The sequence below is a fragment of the Zootoca vivipara genome, chromosome 1 (genome assembly GCF_965207765.1).
Source record: "Zootoca vivipara chromosome 1, rZooViv2.hap1.1, whole genome shotgun sequence".
Taxonomy (NCBI): domain Eukaryota; kingdom Metazoa; phylum Chordata; class Lepidosauria; order Squamata; family Lacertidae; genus Zootoca; species Zootoca vivipara.
In genome coordinates, this window is record NC_142582.1 from 847349 (window position 1) to 868114 (window position 20766).

The 20766-nt window shown below is 44.9% G+C and overlaps 1 protein-coding gene across 3 annotated transcripts in view; it reads right to left on the bottom strand.

Moving 5' to 3' along the window:
• The window catches only part of SH3BP4 (SH3 domain binding protein 4), a 46118-nt gene extending 25667 nt beyond the window's left edge, over nt 1-20451 (bottom strand). The window contains exons 1-2 of one of the 3 annotated variants that reach the window (XM_035140173.3): nt 20202-20447; nt 8892-8953 (exon numbers count right to left, since the gene is read on the bottom strand). The gene's annotated coding sequence lies outside the window, so the exon portion shown is untranslated. Of the gene's footprint in view, nt 1-8891; nt 8954-20201 lie in introns of all 3 variants that reach the window. The other 2 variants (XM_088661933.1, XM_035140156.3) reach the window with 2 other exon arrangements.
• Between the last annotated feature and the right edge of the window lie 315 nt (nt 20452-20766).

Genomic DNA, 20766 nt, shown 5'->3' on the forward strand with positions numbered 1-20766 from the left:
CTGGCTTGATGTTGAGGCCACAAAGCCTGCATTTAATTACCATCTTAAGATGGCAGAGACTACAGACTTACTCTAACAAGTTGCACCCAGGATGCATAAAATAAAATAAAATAAAATAAAATAAAATAAAATAAAATAATGATAGCTCCCCTGTCCAAATCAAATCTACTAGGGTAGGGAAAAGTATATGGCAGGCATCCCCAAACTGTGGCCCTCCAGATGTTTTGGCCTACAACTCCCATGATCCCTAGCTAACAGGACCAGTGGTCAGGGATGATGGGAATTGTAGTCCAAAACATCTGGAGGGCCGAAGTTTGGGGATGCCTGGTATATGGGCAGCCTGCTTAAATGGGACATTGTGCATTTTTGGAACAGATATAAATCTCTTAGCATCATATAGACACTTTAAAAATAAATAAATCAGTATTTCTACTAATGGGCTAAAAGAAAAGGTTTATTTAGAAGAACATTTACATCAAGTAAATACCAAAAGGAGTCAATCTTTTTAAACAAATGTTGGAGAAGAAAATATTTACTTTCCGGCACTGCTGACATAAAATGTTTGTCATCACAAGACAAGGATAAGACGCTTGCAAGGAAGCATTCAGAAGCAAGCCTTACTCTGAAACAGAACACCACAGAATTAAAAGAGAAAAGAGAAATGGTGTCGGAATGTGGTCACTACACTTGTCTAGAGCTTGTGCAGTTATCAAAATTCAGATGACAACCTGGCCCTACGGTATAAAGCAGAGGAGAAATGCACAATACCTTCATTCAATATAAAAGTAGAGGGTTCTGTTTAGGTGGGCCAGTCAGAAGTCTTGCTTCCTAAACAAGTACTGTACATCCCTCCGACTGGCCCTGGCCCACCAATGTCTCAGGCAGTGTTTGAGAACTTTCTAACAATATAAAAACACAAAATGCATGCCATAAGAACAAAAAAAACCCCAATACCTCCACAGTTTTAAAGACCACAGATCATTTAATTAGTCGGAGGTCTAGGACTCTAGCAACGAAGGAATGCTTTACAGTCCTCGAAGTCTCTCAGGGGCAGTTAATCAGAGCAACAGTAAAGTTTCCCAAGGAAATTTGTGAGTCTTTGGGAAGTTTCCTGAATGAAAGAGTGTTCCAAACAAGCCGAGGCAACAAGCCAGGCAGGTCACAAGACTGGGAACTTTGGGTACAGATGTCAATACTTTTAAGCAAAACATTAACCATTGCCTGGAAAAAGCTGAGTCAATTCTGATTGCAGCTTGTGCAATGTGAATTGGGTCTCTTTGGTATGATGCAGTATTTCAGAGAAGATGCCGATGTGTGTATCCTCCACATCCAGAGCTCCTTTAGGAGGAAGAGCAGGATACAAATTGAATAAATAATAGAATGATGATGATGATGATGATTGTGTTAGCTTTCTTCATGAGGAGTATACTCCAACAAGAAATCTAACTCATCTTCCCCCTTCTGCTTCAATCTAGTCCCTTTAAAACTGCATTTCATAGAATCAGAGAACTGCAGAGTTGGACGGGACCATGAGGGTCATCTAGTTGGACCCCCTGTGATGCAGGAATATTCAGGTGGCCTGTATCAGCGCCATGCTCTAACCCTTTAACTGCTTTTCCTCTGAAATTTAACCCAGTTAAATTTAACTGGTTTGAAATCCTGCTTGTTCAGATCAGTTCCTGGTGGAACAGGCACACATACACAAAAGGATAGGTAGGATAGATAGCATATTGCTCATTCATCCCACTGAAAGGTAGGAGAATGAGCTACAGTACACACCACACAGGCTTTTAAGAATTACAGTACTATGCAACACAGTAAAGGGGTCATGGGCGTACCCAGCATGGGGCAGGGGGGCAGCTGCCCCCCCAGAAGCCAAATAAAAAATTTGAATCGTCCTGCTTCACAGTGGCTGCAGCTGAGCTGGAGACGCATCGGGGTCCCACAAGAAGAGCCTGAAGCGGTTCAGCAAGGCGCAGCGGCATCGCTAGCCTTCTGGCTGCCCGGGGCGGCAAATCAGAAGGCACCCCGCCGGGGGGGGGGGCGTCCGTCGCGTGCATAAAGGCTAGCGCCGCTGCTGGCAGGAAGGGACCCACGCGAAGGGAAAGGAGGAGCAATGGAGACAGGGAAGCGGCTTCCTCCTTCTCTCCATTTCTCCCTCCACTCCTCGAGCTCCAGCGTGAGGGCAGTGCTGGAGCCACGTCCCTAACCAGCCCAGCCCCGGCGGCACTTACTGCTCCTGCCGGCCGCGGCCCGACAGCGTGCCCAACTCCGCTGGCCCCGACACCGAGGGCTGCACATGGGCCGCTCCTGGCGGCTGCAACAATAGCCCACAGCGGCGCAGCGCCTCAGCAACTCCCAGGTCGGCGCGCCCTCAGAGCGCGTAGCAGACGCCGCCACCGCTTCTGCTTGGGCTGCAGCAGGAGCCGCTGAAAGGGGAGGGGGCTTTTCAGTGGGAGGCGGAGAAGGCGGAGGGGCTCTAAGCCACAGGCCTTGCCCCCCGAGGAGGGACGGAGGGAAAGGAGGGCGGGCCTCAGCTCGCGCCCCCGCCAGGTCTGTGGGAAGCAGAGGCAACTCGAGCGCGCAGCTGCACGGCCAGCCCTCCCTCTCTCTATCCCTTCTCCTCCTACTCGGGCGGGGCAGCCGTCGGTGGAGGTGGCGAGGGGGTGCCGTGCTGCCCCCCACAAAATGGAGCCTGGGTCCCCCGCCCCCTATTGCGACGCCCCTGGCCACACACACGGGCTCTCCCCCGGGGCGGCGCCCAGGATGAAACTTCTTCCCGGAGTCAGTTTCACCTGGGCTCCGTAGCCCCGCCCACGTTCCCACTTTGTGGCCCCTCCCCTCCCGTGCCTTGGCCCCGCCCCTGAACGACCATGACTTGCCCCCCCCTAGTTTTGATCCTGGGTACGCCCCTGAAATGGGTCATCAATGCCTTGTTATTAATGGTGTTCCTCTGCCTTAACAGCTGCTACTTTAATCATCCCTGCAACATGGCGAGACAAGCTACTGCAGCTACCAAATGTTTTCTTGTCACAGCTCTATCAAAGAACACTTGGGGTCAAGAGTTAACAGTTCTGTATAATTCCACGTGTAGTTGCCACACGAAAACTGTTAAAATGATGCTACAGGCGTACTTCAAGTTCTGTGGTGGGATCAGTCAAGTACCAATGCTGCTGATGGCACATGTTAGAAATTGACTTTTAAGCGCACATTTTATAGAGATTATGTGCTAATTTGTTCAGTGCCAAATTACTCTGAAGGATCACACTCACTTTTTACCACAAATTTATGGAAGGTTCACAAGGTTCCCAGAAATAAGGGCCCTCACATCTTTGGGTAGCCCCATTTCACTCTCAGTGGAAAGCAAAATTCCAGACCAAGCAGTTTTCTATTGAGTAAAATAGTTTTTTTGTTCTCCTTTACTGCCCTGGATTTCTTAGTCCGACATTCATTTCTTCCACAGATAGATGGGAGTACAGTAAATGGAGAAGTACTCTCATTGGACCCAATATCATCTGGAGAGCTCTTTCACAAGCTTCTCTATGTGGTATCACTGCTTATGCAACTGTACTCTGTTCAACTGTGCAGCTGGCTCCATGCACAAAGTGCCATTGTAAGATTGCTAGGGAGCATTGCTTGGGGAAGGAGAGTTATGGGCAATGCAGAGGTGCAATGGCAACGTCTCCATCGGCAGAAAAAATAGCAGCCAGACAGATATCAAGCAATGAAGTGGTAAACACAAAGAAACTTGCTCTGTCTTTGCTCATCAACAGCCTTTCTTTAACAGGCTACAAATCTAACTGTAACATACAGTACTGGATTTGACACAAGACACATCTAGACAAGATAGCTCATTAGTGATCTGCATTTACCATAGATAGGATCCTATGGGAAAGATAACTCTCCTCTCCACTTGTAGAATTTCTCAAGCCAGTCAGAATGAGGAAGAAGCAGTTAGCTATATCTCGGGGACTGAAAGCCATACAGGGTGTAAAGCTGGGGCCGTAGAAGCTTGTTTTGTGGCTTCAGATTCTTCAAGAATCTGACCCAAGGATAGCATAGCTTCATCAAAGCTCTTTTGCCATTCCTGATTCACTGTATTCTGCTAGTTGATTCAGGTCAAAGAAGGTCAATGAAGAAAAGAGGGGTGGGGATTGAGAGCATTGTTTACAACCTAGCAGTTCATGGAATAAATGCGGCATATCCACAATCTGTGCAAGCCAATCATACTCGCAGCTCTTGTTTCTGATAGAGCCATTGAAGCAGAGGAACAAAATTCATTTGTCGATATTGAAAGTTTAATTGTCGGTAGTATTTGCTTATGCACTCATCTAGCAGAACCATACAGTCAACAAAAGGCCTGGATCCACCAAGTCCCTTTGTGCAATTATGAGGATGCATGTTTGCATGGCCATAATTATAAAACACACACACACACAGCGTGAAATCTGCCAGGTTTGTGTTGATTTAACCATGCAGTTTCCTGCAGAATTAATGTGCTGGCTACACGACAAGCTCTTCCAGTCCTCAAAGATATACTCACTCCCTTTCCCAAGTGACCACAAAATTGGAAGAGAAGGCCAACAGCATAGAGAGGCTGGACCTGGAAATGGCTGCTTTGGCTCCTCCAACTAGTAGGTGGGTATTTCTGTCTAAGTAGAGAAGTCACACACTGCATAGCCTTGAACACTTTCATCAGAAAGTTCTTCCTGCCAAGCCATTGTTACATCAGAAGCCAGCCTGCCATGAGATGAGCACAACTTCCAGTGCTCCCATCACCTCTTCCTAGTTTTGCTTTCCTACTCACAATTGGTAACATTTACTAACCACATGAGCAAGCTGTTGTTTCAATCCTATTGGATGCCCTTGTGATGTTTTGCTCAGTTTTGGGTTGCATTTCTGGCAAACTCAAGTTCTTTGTTCTGTCTCAGACCAACAGACATAAAAGATGTTTTATAGCAGCTAAGAATGTGAACCAAGAAACAGAACGCCACTAGTTCAAACCTCACTATAGCCATACATCTACTAGGTGGCATACCTCTCTCTCTCCATCAGTCCCAGACCTTATTTATAACATGGGGTGATAATATTGCAAAGAGGATTGGGAGGGTGTGGCTGCATTTGCACACAAAGCTAAACTGCGCCTGAACAAAGCGCCATTGGACTATCGTGCTCCACCTTCCTCCTCCACCAGTGGCTAAAAGGACCTTTGCAGTTAGCTTCACCTTTCAAGAATCCCCCTCACTGCTTAATGTTAACATTGGAGGCAATGAGTGTATTTTAAATATGGGTAAAAATTGGGCCGCCTATGAGCAATTAGTAACCGAGATGGAGAACCAATGGAAGCTAAAGCCATATGAAGATATAAAAGGTTTGGTGAATGATTGGATGCATTATCATCAAATCAACGAAATGTTTAAAGAGGATAAAAACAAAAATGGATTTGGATATACAAAATCAAAATTTGAATTGGAGTTATTAAATAATAGATTTAAAATATTATCTAAAATGTACAAATTATTATTGGAATGGCATCTGAAAGATGAGGAAGTTAAATCGGTTATGATTCATTGGGCTAAAGATGTTGGCCACAACACTGTATACAAATAGAAGATTGGGGAAAACTATGGAAAGAGCGAATAAAATTTACTGCTTGCAGTGCGCTGAAAGAAAATATTATGAAAATGATGTACAGTTGGTATATAACACCAGTGAAATTAGCTAAAATGTATAAAACAGACAATAAATGTTGGAAATGTAAAGAAAAGGAGGTACTTTCTATCATATGTGGTGGAAATGTAAGAAAGTGAAAGACTTCTGGGAAATGATTTAAAATGAAAGGAAAAAATGTTGAAATATACATTTGTTAAAAAACCAGAAGCCTTTCTACTGGGTATTGTAGGTACAGAAATTCATAAAAATGATTTTTTTTAAAAACCTATTTTTATATGTGAATAAGGACTCTATTAGCCCAAAGAAGAAAGCAAGAAGAAATACCAACTAAAGAAGAGTGGCAAGAGAAAAGGATGAACTATGCTGAGATGGTGAGACTAACTGGGGAAATTCGGAACCAGCAGAACCAGACTTTCCTAAGGGAATGGAAGAGGTTTATGATATATTTGGAAAGCAATTGTAATTAATTAACATCCCTTGTAGGCTTAAAAGACGTTTTGTAAGGAGTATTATATAAATTATTGTGAAGAGAATTAAGAATAGTTGTATTTAAGATTTGAATTTATAACAATAATTATAGTAACAAAATACACAATTAGAAAAGACTTTAGAAAACCATCAGTCGAGGCTGAAGGAAGTCCTAGGCTGTGATAGCCAAAAAAATTGAAATGATGTTTAAAAGGATGTTATGCTGGGAAATATGTGTAAAAACCAATAAAAAATTATATTAAGAAAATAATGATAACATTGGAAATGTGTTGCACCTAGAAGTGGGGCATATTACAGGGACTTTTCCTGCACACATGGTCGAGTTTAGGTTCTTATTTAGCTGAAAAATAAACTTGTCAACTTAGAATAGCACAAAACAGACTATTTCCATCATTTGGTATCCTTTTATTCCAATCATTGAAACAGAGGCAACAACCACTGACCACACATAGAGAGACAGGCTTGGACACTGATGTACATCCCAGATGAATTTATGGTGTAATGTGCTCATTCCCAGCAATGTTTTTACATATATATGAATGTTAACATATAAACTCAAGATCCTGGTTTAAACCAAACCCTGGCAAGTTTCATGACAACCCATGATTTCAATCCATGGGAGCTAAAAACGGTTCCACTTTTGTCTGTATCACGAAGCCAAATGCAAGACTCACTTCTTGCACACTCTGTGTGCAGTCGTTTGCATTTATGTTTTACTTCTTAGAAATCTTGGAAATTATGATGAATATATTAAAATGTAAGATGCAGCTGGGCTGCTTATCACCTTCCAAGACTGACTTTAACAGAACAAAACAGAATGTTTGGCAAGACTTGTACTATCGCGAAGTCCAGCAATCCCAAAACAGCAGTGTCACACAATGAACAGGAAGAGCCATAAACCATATATTTAAAAGGTGGGCCTAATCATAGAATCCTAAAGTTGGAAGGGTCCATCTAGTCCAACGCCCCGCGATGCAGGAATATGCACCCATATGCGGATGAAACCCATGACCTTGGCGTTATCAGCACTAACTGAGCTGTGGCTGGTTCGACAGCTGCAGCCATTCCTGGACCAGGAACGTCCACAGTAGTTCATTGCCATTGGATACTGCAATGTGCTCTATGAAGGGCTTCCCTTGTGCTTGATCCGGAAGCTGCAGTTAGTGCAGAATGCTGCGGCACAATTGCTGACAGGAGTGAGGCTCAGAGGTCTGACCTGGTTGCTTATATGCTACTGGGCCGGGGTCAAAGTGTTACTTTGAAGTATATAAAGCCCCTAACAAGGTCCCCGTACCCTACACATGCCCACTTGACCGCTTCAATGGAATTGGCACTACTGCAAGTGCCACAAAATACCCGTTCTGCTCGGCTGTTTAGTGTGGCAGCGCCTGATCTTTGGAACTCCCTGCCAACTGAAATCAAGCAGGTGCCTTAACTGCACTCCTTTTGATACCTTAAAAATATTCCTGTTTAGAGAAGCCTACCCAGATGCTTAGGAACTAGATGCAATTTAAATCTGTTTTAGCATTTTCACTTTTGTATGTTTTAAAGTGAGGTTATGATTTTTTCTTGATTCGACTGTTTTATCTTTTGAAAACCACTTTGAGAGGGGGTGTTTTTCCCAATCAAGTGGTTATGAATTTTATGAAATAAATAAATAACAGGCACTGTAGGTCAAATACACTTTGAATTAAAGGAGGGCTTAAGAAACGCTTCTAGCACTGACACAGTTAAGACAAACTATTAGTAAGAGCAGCTAACCCTTTCTTCCCAACTCCCACCCTCAGTTGATGATTGACAATCGTAGTTCACAACAGTGCAAACAGTCTGGAAGCTACAAAAAGCAAATAGAGATGAAAAGAGGATCAAAAGGGGAGATCTGTATCAGTCCAAAGTCAGTAGAAATGTATATTCTTTGAAAACTGTTGTTGAAGGGAAAGATCTCCACAGGCTTTCCCTCCTCACCCAGATGCTTGACAATATACCTTTGAAATAAACAACAACAACCAAAAATAGGTTGTTTGGTTTACAGTATCCTGCAGGAATCTTTAATTCTGCAGGATACCACTGTATATGAATTCTTTTCCCTTTCATCGCTAAAGAATGGCATGGCGAACAGTGTTGCATAACAGAAAACTAAGAATAGTCCCCAAGGGGATGGTGACAAAACATGAGAAGAATGATCTGGTTCTTTGCCAAGCCAGCTTTCCTTTATGCTGCTATGGAAAAAGCACTTCTGAAAATGAGCGGATTGCTTGGTCAGTGGTCACTGAGGGCCAACCAGACTCACGGGGAAGCAGGGAACACAGCTGCTTCTTGAATCTTGCTACAGCTTGCACACAAAGGTCCCCCCTGCAAATTTAGGCTATCCTCACACACTCTCAAGCCCAGAGCTGCTGCTGTTTTCCTAACTGTCCAAGAAGCACACACTGATTGAAACATAGAAACGTCCTCTAATGCTTATCCATATATTTTAGTTGTCTCCGGGACCAACTACCAAAGGAACAATAAAGTAGAACCTCGGTTGCCAAACGCTTCAGAAGTTGAATGGTCTTCTAGAACGGATTACGTTTGACAACCGAGGTTCCACTGTACCAGCCTTAACATGCTATGCAAGGACACCAGAGCCACACTCAGACGTGATGGCACAGCCATAGCTTGCTCTATACACTGTTGAACAGGACACAATCTGTCTTGCAGATTAGCAAAGAAACCATGGTTTACTTCACCCAATGTTGGTTTGCTGCCCCACCATCTCCTCTGTGAACACCTGGTTGACTGCAGTCGGTCACTGTAAGAAAGAAGACCCTGGATTAGATAGACCTTTGCTCTGATCCCGCAGGGCTCTGGAATTGTTATCCAGATTGCCTTGGCAAGGATGGAGGGTTGCCACAGTCTCACTGCATCACCATTTTTCCTACCCATAGCAGGCTACAGAAACAGGGTGGCCGCTCTCAGCACACCCCCAGGCCAACCACAGTCCCCAGGCCTCCCTGCCTTCCTAAACATGCCACACAGAGGCTTGCTGTCACTATTCCTTAACCCAGACTTTCCCAGCCTTGGGTCTCCAGCTGTTTTTACACTACAATTCCCATCATCCCTGACCACTGGTCCTGCTAGCCAGGGATGATAGGCGTTGTAGTTCAAGAACAGCTAGACACCTAAGTTTGGGGAACCCTGCCTTAACCCATCCTCTCAAGATGTTGCCAACCTGGGCAGCCCCTCAGACTTCTAATGAAATCTGCTAGCAGCCCCAAATTTGTGAAAATCAAAATCAAGTGCAAGCAGAACTTGGCAAACAAGGGAGAACCGAGAGCATGTCCTGCTACCACAAAGAGTGGAGGAGGAAGGGCAGCAATAGCCATTTTAAAAAAGAAAGAAAAGAGGACGGCCCTGGTACCTTTTTTTAAAAAAAACAAATGCTCACAATATCATGCCACCACCCAGCAACTTTCACCCATGATTAAATCCCACTGGAAGCAGAGTTATTTGGTTGACTTGTGACCGCGTAACTCTCGCTGCTCCCAGTGGGTCTTGGTCATGACTAACTTTGGCTGATTCATGTGCATATCTTTTGGGAAATGGTTCTCTCTCCTCAGGGCAGATTTGGAAAGCAGTGAAGAGTTGTGGAAATCATGTTTCCCCTCCTAGTTGCAGAATAAGAGATTACACTGCACTAGAGGGCAGCTCTGCTAACTGGATTACACAGGATTTAGTTACAAATCCCTATCCTAGAGTATTTCACCTGCAAAATGGCTTAGGTGTCTAGCACACGGCAGAACACTTTGATGACTTCCACAGATGGCAATGTACTTCACAAAGTGCAGGAAGTGGCCCAGGGCAGAAAACACATCTCGAATGGTGTGACATTTTTAAGAACTATAACACAGTGGTTCCCAACAGGTGGTCCGCGGAGCTATGCCAGAGGGGTCCGCAAGATGCTATTAGAATAAAAAATATATTAAATATATTTCGTATGATAACAGATTTTTTGTTTTGGCCGCTTCCTGCATGAGCAGAGTCTAGCGCAAAACTAGAATTAGATAGAGGCAGTAGTTCTGCTGTATGCCGTTAGGTGGCGCTTTACAAACACTACTGTTTTGCAAAGAGGCAGCGCGCGCATTCTAAACGCTCACCTCCCCAAGATGCTTTGCACGCGTCGGCTTCATTTGTGCGCTACTGCGCAGGTACCCTGTCTTCTCCATTCCCCTCTCTCCTCCCTGGTGCGCACTGCCTCTTTGCAAAACAGTAGTGTTTGTAAACAAAGCGTTGTTTTTCGCGGAAGCTACAGTTCGCGTAGTTAAAAATGGACCGTTGGTTAAAAAGTGGTTCGTTAAAACGACAAAGGCCTACAGATGAAGAGGAAGATAATGCATTTGATGTTCAAGCAAGTATGTCAATTAATGGGGGTCCTTGTCACAATAGCGGCTCGATGAGGGGTCCTCGAGAAAATTTTGTTGGGAACCCCTGCTATAACAAATTAAAATAAGTTAGAAGCAATAGATGGATTCTTTCATCATCATACATATTGTGTTTCCCTACAATTCTGTTAAGGTAGCTGAAGCAGATAAGACAGCCTGCAATGCTAGATTCACACCCACCCCCCAAAACTGCCACCGTTCTAGAAGCCCGAAGAAGCTACTTTAAAATGTTCTGCTTCCGACACTTCTCTGCTCATTTTATTTGGCAAAGAGGTGTGCTCTCGGAGGCTCAGGTGCTGCAGTTGCTATTCCAAACATGGTTGGTAACCTCTTAAATATAAAGTAACTTACAATCAATGTTCTAATCCTGTGCAAAACACTTTACTGGAGTATTTGAACACATTTAGTTTCATTTCAGTTAATTCAGCTGCACGGATTTAATCTAGGAAAAAAATCAATCCATAGATGAATTACTGGTTTCTAGATTTCTGTGGCATTATTACGGAGGGCTGATCTCAGAGACAGGTGGGTTCCAACTCCACCACCACTGCCTTTGATCTCCCAACACTGATATGCAGAACATGTCTATTGATGAAATCTGATTAAATTATGCATAATAATTATGTGCTGCAGAAAATTAAGATCCTGCAAAAGACTCCGGTGTTTGGAGAACGAATGGAATCAAGCAATATATTTTTTATTCAGGGATTGAAACTTTATGCCCAACAAAATGAGCTACACTTACACTGTTATTGCCAGAAGAATGACAGCTATCTTTTCCTTATTACTTCCTTTCAGCATGATGACTTAATACTATTTGCTGTTGTAGTTGCATACTTGACTTTATCTCATAAAACTTGACATAGATGATCACTTAAGGCTATGGAAAGTCACTAAAAATGAGCATCTGAGTCCAGGAGATGGGGGAACTTGTGGCTCTAAGCCTCCCTCCCAACTGATCAGTCTCAGAAAGCTAAGCAAAGATCCAAAAGCTATTCTGAAACTTCGTTCTAGTTGCTTTTGGATTTAGGGCATAACACAAAAACCAAATGGAATCTCTTAACTACAGGTCACCATTTGTGATTGCAGATTTCATGTCTGGGTAATACAGGTGAAACTCAGAAAATTAGAATATCACCGAAAAGTGCATTTATTTCAGTAATGAAACTTTTTATTTTTTATTTTTATTTTAATTTTTACAAATGCTTTCTTTTGGAAATTCCACAGTAATAAAACAAATAGTTACAATAATACAAAAATAAACATCGCTATTACATTTCATTAATTACATTCCATTTATAATTGACCCGCCTAACGACAAATAATTACAATTACAACAAATAAAGGCTTGACATGTCATGCATCTCTCATATATTGGTTTCACCTTTTAAATTGTGTTACTGAAATAAATGCACTTTTCGACGATATTCAAATTTCCCGAGTTTCACCTGTACATAATTCCTGCTTCACAAAATGCTGAAGGGATTTTAAAGATGGCATAGGGACACCATTTGCAACACTGTACAAAAACACTGTTGACATTACTACCAGCATTTCCTGTATTTGAAAGTCAGACATGCGTGAGAAATATGCAGTTTTAACTTCCACCAGCATTAGCAACTGAGATATATGAACTAATTGCCAAATGGCACCTTAAAGCTAGGTTACCACAATGCCACAATGTAATGTCTAGGTGCCATTTTTTGCAATGAAATTTATTATTATTGCAAAAAAATTCATTTCATTTCTACACAGCTTTATATTTTAAAGAATAATCTCAAAGCAGTTTATGGCACATTGAAACATCAAACAAAACAATCCAGCTTAAAACAAATGCAAGCTTCAAGGAAAATATTTCAGATCTTTCTCTAAGTGATGTTTTGCTTTTCCCATATTTATTTACCTACTTAATTTATAGAGCTGCCCCTTAGCAGAATGACTCTAGGGAGCCAGTGTGGTGTTGTGATTATTAGTGTCAGACTTGGACCTGGGAGATCAGGGTTCAAATCCCCCCTCAGTCATGAAGCTCACTGAATGACCTTGGGCCAGTCACAGCCTGCTAACCTACCTCACAGGGTTGTTGTAGGGATTAACTGAGAAAGTGAGTGGTCCATGTATTCCCTGGAGAAAAAGGCGGGATATGAATGCAATAATTGAGCTCTTCTGCTTACCTGCTTAAGAAAGCTAGAGGGGGCACTGGGTGGAGATGCCAGTCGCCAAGCTAGCATCCAGAGATCTCCACATGGTCGCAATTGGACCAGTGCCAGTCGCAAAATGCGCCTGGCTCATTTTGAACACTGCCTGGAAGATCAGAGCTCATGGGGAGCATCCACGAGTGCAGGAGGCTTCCTGTTTCAAATGTAGCAGCTGAATGTCAGAGCAATGACAGCGCCAGGACTAAAGGACTTGCAGCAGGCAGGCCTCTTGCTACTTGTGTTTCCTCTTCAGGGCAGTCATGGCTGTAAAGGGCCAAGATGTCCAAACAGTCACGCTGTTGTATGGGGGCAGGAAAAATGGTTACATGCAATATGATTGATAATCAATTACCCTTTATCCTACAGGGCCATGTTCACAGGTCACATGCCAAACTATCAGCGCATTGTCCTTGCAACTCCCCCATCTGAAATCTTGCAGTCCCGCAACAGTGAAATACCGGTAGCATTTACTGCACTTTTCAAGCAGCATACTGACCGGGAGCAAAATCTAAGACTAAAACCAACCCCACTATCAGCCTCACAATACAGATGCATTTTGCCCATTGTACTGTCAGCTTCAGAATAATTATGTCAAGACTCACTACCTGTGACGGCAAGGAATTTAACTCTGTGTTTTAGTTTCCATCTACAAATTGGAAACTGAAGCAATTACATTTCTTCATCAGTGTAAAACTAGGGCAGACCTCAGCTCAGACTAAGGGAAAAGTATGGAAATAGAAGTGTATCCTAGTTATAGTTGGGAGTCTCCTCTCCTCCTCTTGAAAGCAGTGGGGAAGCAGGCATATTGACACAGGGCAAGCCAGAGCTGAGAAATCAGACATGCTGGCTGGATGCTAAAAAGAAAGAAACCGGAGAAGAAGAGAAAGAGTGCTAAGCCCAGGAACAACTTCTGTCATGGCTAGTAAGCTGAACACACCAGGGACTTCACAGAGAGCTAGGACTGGTAGGCATTAGCATGAATGTGATGAAATGAAAGCATATTAAAATTAGAAAGCAGTAAACTGCAGCTAAATTACTGGTTACTACTTGCTGGAATCCAAGTTAAATGTTAATAAATAAATGTATTCCAATAAATTGTTAGCCTGGGGGCTAACAGCACCACTGTAGAATAGGCGTCACTCAAGAGCTGGTGGAGCCACATGGCGTCTGTATAGCTCAAACATTCCAGTTCACAGATGCATGCAATCTACTTGCACTTGAGAAGTATTCTTGAAAGCCGCCACATTTGGGCTATAACATTCTCACAGGCAGGAAGTAAACAGCATCATTGTCCTATTGATCAAAACAAAAACAAAAAAACACCTCCCTGACGTCTGAAAAAAAAATCAAATTTGCAATACTGTTGTGCTGCATTTAGTAATCCTGGAAAACAGGCTCCACAAATAAAAATGCTAGACTTTTAAAACCCCTGCACAAATAAAAATCAATATTTGTGTGCAGTGATGGCAGACACTGGAAAAGATGGCAGAATCTGGAAAATACCGGTAGCATTTACTGCACTTTTCAAGCAGCATACTGACCGGGAGCAAAATCTAAGACTAAAACCAACCCCACTATCAGCCTCACAATACAGATGCATTTTGCCCATTGTACTGTCAGCTTCAGAATAATTATGTCAAGACTCACTACCTGTGACGGCAAGGAATTTAACTCTGTGTTTTAGTTTCCATCTACAAATTGGAAACTGAAGCAATTACATTTCTTCATCAGTGTAAAACTAGGGCAGACCTCAGCTCAGACTAAGGGAAAAGTATGGAAATAGAAGTGTATCCTAGTTATAGTTGGGAGTCTCCTCTCCTCCTCTTGAAAGCAGTGGGGAAGCAGGCATATTGACACAGGGCAAGCCAGAGCTGAGAAATCAGACATGCTGGCTGGATGCTAAAAAGAAAGAAACCGGAGAAGAAGAGAAAGAGTGCTAAGCCCAGGAACAACTTCTGTCATGGCTAGTAAGCTGAACACACCAGGGACTTCACAGAGAGCTAGGACTGGTAGGCATTAGCATGAATGTGATGAAATGAAAGCATATTAAAATTAGAAAGCAGTAAACTGCAGCTAAATTACTGGTTACTACTTGCTGGAATCCAAGTTAAATGTTAATAAATAAATGTATTCCAATAAATTGTTAGCCTGGGGGCTAACAGCACCACTGTAGAATAGGCGTCACTCAAGAGCTGGTGGAGCCACATGGCGTCTGTATAGCTCAAACATTCCAGTTCACAGATGCATGCAATCTACTTGCACTTGAGAAGTATTCTTGAAAGCCGCCACATTTGGGCTATAACATTCTCACAGGCAGGAAGTAAACAGCATCATTGTCCTATTGATCAAAACAAAAACAAAAAAACACCTCCCTGACGTCTGAAAAAAAAATCAAATTTGCAATACTGTTGTGCTGCATTTAGTAATCCTGGAAAACAGGCTCCACAAATAAAAATGCTAGACTTTTAAAACCCCTGCACAAATAAAAATCAATATTTGTGTGCAGTGATGGCAGACACTGGAAAAGATGGCAGAATCTGGAAAAGTTGATTGCTAGATAAAACCTACATCCTTTTGTTCACGTTGTTCTAGCCAGCATGGTTTGGAGAGAAGACTACACATCAGACACAATAGTATGTAAGAAAACCCCAATGCCTTTTATCTTTAAAAGGGGGCCCTGAGCGGAGATGCCACAGGGGTGTGTATCTGTGACACATACCTGCCTATTCCTCCCACCACCTGCTTTTCCTCTTCTTCAAATTATGGCCCCTTGCAGATTTCTTTCTCCACAAATATTGCACTAGCAGATAACCAGTCTTCTCCCCAGCTCCAAGATACATATGTTTTTCTTGCCAGGTAAATATAATTTATGAATGGCAAATCATAATAATTAATAAATCAAAAAAGTAACAAATGAAAAGGATTTCTCCTAGTGTCATTCTCTCACCATATATGGTGGACCCAAAGAGACCCTCATTTGTGTGTCCCCTCCATGTGAGGTCCAGACACCGGCAATATGAGAATGAGGCCCTTTCTGCAGTGGCTCCCCATCTGTGGAAAGCTCTCCCCAAGGAGGTTCATCTGGCTATATCTTTAGATATATCTTTAGATGCCAGGGGGAGCGTTCCTCTTCAACCAGGCCTTTGGATGATTAATTTTCTACAGCCTTTTCAATGCGTTTGTAGGGTGATGGTCATCATTTTGTTCTTTTTATTTTAACTATTTATTTGTGCATTTATCCAGAGATCCTTTGATGAAGGGCGGTATATAAATCTAATAAATAAAAAATAAATAAAATAAGAAGAAGACCTAATTACAAACATTAGCTCAATAAACATTAGCTTTCAAAACTGCTGGAACTCAGGACATACTTTTATACTTAAGCATGCCTGTATGCTGGCTGAGGACACCTCTCTCTGTAACATCCGAAAAAGGAGAGGCCTTGAAAATCCTGGGCTGATGCCTAGACTCTGTGGTGAGCCAAAAAATCTGAATCCTGGCAAGACAGAGGCTCTGCAAGTGGGTGGTTCACAAACCTAGATCATTGGTCAATTGCCTGCTGTACTTTCCCCAAAGAGCAAGTTTGTAGTGGCTCATGGGCTCATCTTTGTTGCTAGAGGCCCAAGGTGGCTGGGTGCACTTTAACTCCCAGCTCCAGCTAGCAGGACAGATTGGTTTGTTTCTGGATTGGTATAGCCTGACAGCTGTCATCCATGCGCTGGTAACATCCAGGCTGGATTAGAATAGAATAGAATAGAATAGGTACTTTATTGTCATTGTACATAGTGTAATGAAATTGAATGCCATCCCATAAAAAACAGAATAAAAACACAATTACAGCCACACATACACATACATACACACCCATTCCAACTCCCCGGGGTCATATTATTTAGTTACTGCAATGCACTCTTTGTGCTGCTGCCCTTGAGGTGGGTCCAGAAGCTGCAGCTGGCAGAATATTGCCAACAGGTCACCCCACTGTTGAAAGAATTGCACTGGCTGCCAATTAGCTCCTGGGCTGAGGTTAAGGTGCTGGTTTTGGTGTATTGGTGTCCCTTGCTGTCCTGGCCTGGAAGGGCAGGATATCAGTTTAATAAATATAAATAAATAAGTATCTGAGCCCCACCATATAGTTAAAAAAGACCTCAGAGATTCTTCAGCAGCAAAGCAGACTACTGTCAGACTGCGTCTAGAAGCCCCTGCAGTGTCATGCAAGGTTTTCTTGGGCAGAGTTTGCAGGCTCAGCTGCAATGGCCTGTGTCTGATCCAACACAGTCCATGAAAGGCAGAATTCTCAAAACCACTTGCTTATCTTGTCACAAACAGAGCCATGACTAAGCCTCACAGTTAGAGGGAATAAAACAAGTGAGCAGAGAGTTTGTTTCTTCCCTGCTGTCACCACACATAAATAATAAGGGGCCTTCTCTTCAAACACCATCATTTGCAAGCAAGGGTGCCAACTTGAGTAAATAAGCCCCACCCCACATAATTAATACAGTGTACACACACACCATTTGAATGGCAACGCCCATCAACCTTGGGGGCACAGCCCCTCAAGTATTTCATTGGGTGGGCTGAAGGGACATTGGCCCCTTGGAGTTGGCTCCTATGTTTGTAGGATCAGGACTGACCCAGCTGTCTAAGCAGCCACTCATGTTGGCATGCAGCTCAAGAATAGAATAGAATAGAATAGAATAGAATAGAATAGAATAGAATAGAATAGAATAGAATAGAATAGTATCTTAGAGTTGGAAGAGACCACAAGGTGCTGTCCCTCAGAATCCTCTCACCTGCACTGTACTTTTAAAGCATCATGGGCTCCCCCAAAGAATCCTGTCAAGGAGAATTGTTAGGAGACCCCTATTTCCCCCACAGAGCTACAATTTCTACACAGTGGCTTGACAATCAATCCCTCTTCCCAGGGATCGCTGCAGATCGCAGCAGAGGGGAACGGGGTCCCCCAACAACGCTGAGCACCCTTAACAAACTACAATATAGTTCACAGGGTTCTTTCAGGGACTGTTGTGCTGCTTTAAATGGATAGTGATGTTAGGGTCTAAGAGAGGGGTGGGGAATCTTCCACCATCCAGAGGTTGCGGTCAACATGGACAATGGTCAGGGCTGATGGAGCTGGGGTGCAGCTGCAGAACATCTGCAGGGTTCTCCATCTCACTGTAATACATCAGAGTGCATTAAGCGGCATTGGTCACTGTACCCCAAATCTTCCAACGTACCAAGAGTCCTGGATTTGTGTGTGCTGCAGCCTCTTGGGCAGGCAAAATGTCCTGAACAGGACCTGTCTAGAATTGGATACTACAGAAGTTCTCTCAGCAAATAGCCCGATCAGATTGATGACAAGTAAATGTTCTGCTGCCCCCTGCTTTGTGGGAATAAGTAGGGTGTGTGGAGAAGAAACTAAAGCACTAAGAACTGATTTGCCCAGTGCAATAAGAGAGATCATATCTACCTTCTGACTCCTCACCAGGGGCCTTAGCCGACAGCTTTGAGAGTTTAGCTATCCCCATGCAAATACTAAAATGTCATAAAAAGATTTGCTTTTTCTAATCTGGACTGAGTTTCTAGTTTTATAAAGGTATCAGGGACCCCTGACCATTAGGTCCAGTCATGACCAACTCTGGGGTTGTGGCGCTCATCTCGCATTATTGGCCGAGGGAAACAGCGTACAGCTTCCAGGTCATGTGGCCAGCATGCCGCTTCTGGCAAACCAGAGCAGCACATGGAAACGCCGTTTACCTTCCCGCTGTAGCGGTATGTATTTATCTACTTGCACTTTGACGTGCTTTCGAACTGCTAGGTTGGCAGGAGCTGGGACCGAGCAATGGGAGCTCACCCCATCGCAGGATTCGAACCACCAACCTTCTGATCAGCAAGCCCTAGGCTCTGTGGTTTAACCCACAGCGCCACCCAATGTTTGTATCATCATCTCAGTAGATGTAAAGGGGGTTGGGGAGAGCACATAACACAGGAACTGTTTGCACCGCTATCCAGGTCGCTGCGATGATTTACGCAACTGAAGAACAACCTTTTGCCTGTAAGCGCTTTTTTCTACTACTAGCTATAGTAAAGTTTTTAAAAATAAACAAAAGCATCAGCAGAATATAATATAAATATCATGGAGGAATGGCCAATTTTTTTCTGCTGCTTTGTATTAGTAGATTTGGGGGCAACTTATAATAGGCTGCTTGGATAAGGATAATAAACAATGATAATTTTATTTATATCCCACTCTTCAAATATAATTGAAAGCAGTTCACGCAGTACAGCAACAAACCTAGTAATTTAAGCAATTTAGCAAATACAATGAAAACCACATCACACCCATCTATAATCAAGCATACAAAATACAGCCGTGGGCAGAAACAAGCCAGGCCACCAGCCAATATGGAATTACCCCTTCCCCAAGGAATGGATCACATTTCTCCTCCTGGTTTTGACTAACATTCCCCCTTTGCGGTGCTATGCAGGAGATCCTCAGAACAAAGCCTGGTTAAACCTTTCGTGTAAAAATTCGACTTAAGAGTGGGGTTCAAAAGAATAGCCATTGTTTTCAACACATCAGATAAGCCTTATCCACGTGTACTTCAACAGGGCTCACTCCCACGATCACAGCCTTGGGGAAACTGCGGCGGGTTCTTCTTCTGGATCCGCCAAGCCACACGGTGCGCCGGAACGAGGCGCCGTCCCGGGGCCCAAAGGGAACCCGCCAGAGTTTCCCTTCTTCGCATCCAGCTCCGAGCAAAGCCTGGGCAACCCCACGGCCTCCATCCCCGTCGCTTGCCCCACAGCTGCTCTTCCCATTCTCCAAGGAAAGGAGACCCCCCCCCCAAGCCGGATGAAGGGTCCACCATCACGCCAGGCGGATGTGGCTGAAGGCGCAGCGCGAGAGCCCTCGCTGGCCGGGGAGCAGCGGCAGCGGCAAGTCCCCATCCACAAGAAAGCCTCGCGCCCCGAGATAGGCGAGCAGCAGCAGCAGCAGCAGCAGCGCGCCCCGGAGCTCCCTCGAGGGGTGAGGCGCTTGGGCCCGGCACTGGGGCTTCTCTGCCCAGGCCACGCTCCCAGTTCGCATCCCTGTGGGGTAATGGAGACCCCAACCAGCATGGTCCTAGTGAGAAGCCCCCCCCCCAAAAAAAAACAACCTTCCGCCCCAGGGTTCCTGCCCAGCCCCGCCCAACCTCGCTGTCCACCTCCATATGTCTCCTCCGCGCACCATCCCTCGAGCAGAGAAGCTTCACTTCACCCGCGCGCAGGCACCGAACGGGGTGGGGAGAGGCAGCCCCCCCCCAAAAAAACACCCCTTAATGACCCCGGACTTGGAGGGAAATGTCTGAGCCCCGCAGTGGGGGAAGCGGGGGAAGGAGTCCTAGCGGAGTTAGCGCGCAGCTACCGGGCGCTCCCTTACCTCCCCGCGGGACGGCTCCCCTCGCCGTCGAGCCGCCCGCCCCAGCGGCAAGCAAGGAGGGCAGCGCTCCGGCAGGGAGTCCCACGCCGCCGCCGCCGCCGCCTTGTCCGTCCGGGAATGGAGCCGAACGGGAGGCGAGGCTTGCGAGCGCCTCGGCGTCCCCTCGACGTCCGCGCAGGGACCTCCTCGCTGATGTCACTGGAGGGGCCGGGCGTGGAAGGGGGACGCCCCGGGAGGAGGCGGAGGAAGGCACGGAGCTGGGATCCGCGGGGCTGCCCCCCTCCTCGGGAGCGCGCCAGGAGGGCGCCCCCCACCCCGCCCCCTCGGCCGGCAGCCGCCGCCAAGGGCTGGGCCCGCCTTGGCTCCGGGAAGCGGAGGGCCGGCGAAAGCGCCACGGGGTCGGAAAGGGGCCAGCGGAAACCGCCCTCCTGCTCCTCCGGGCTCCGGATTCCCACTCCCCTCGCATTTAGTAATGTGAACTTAAGGGGGCCTTGCCGTTTCCCCCTTGATTTTGGAGGGCTGTGAAAGGGGCGCCCTCCGCTTTCGGGGCGGGGAGAGAGAGAGG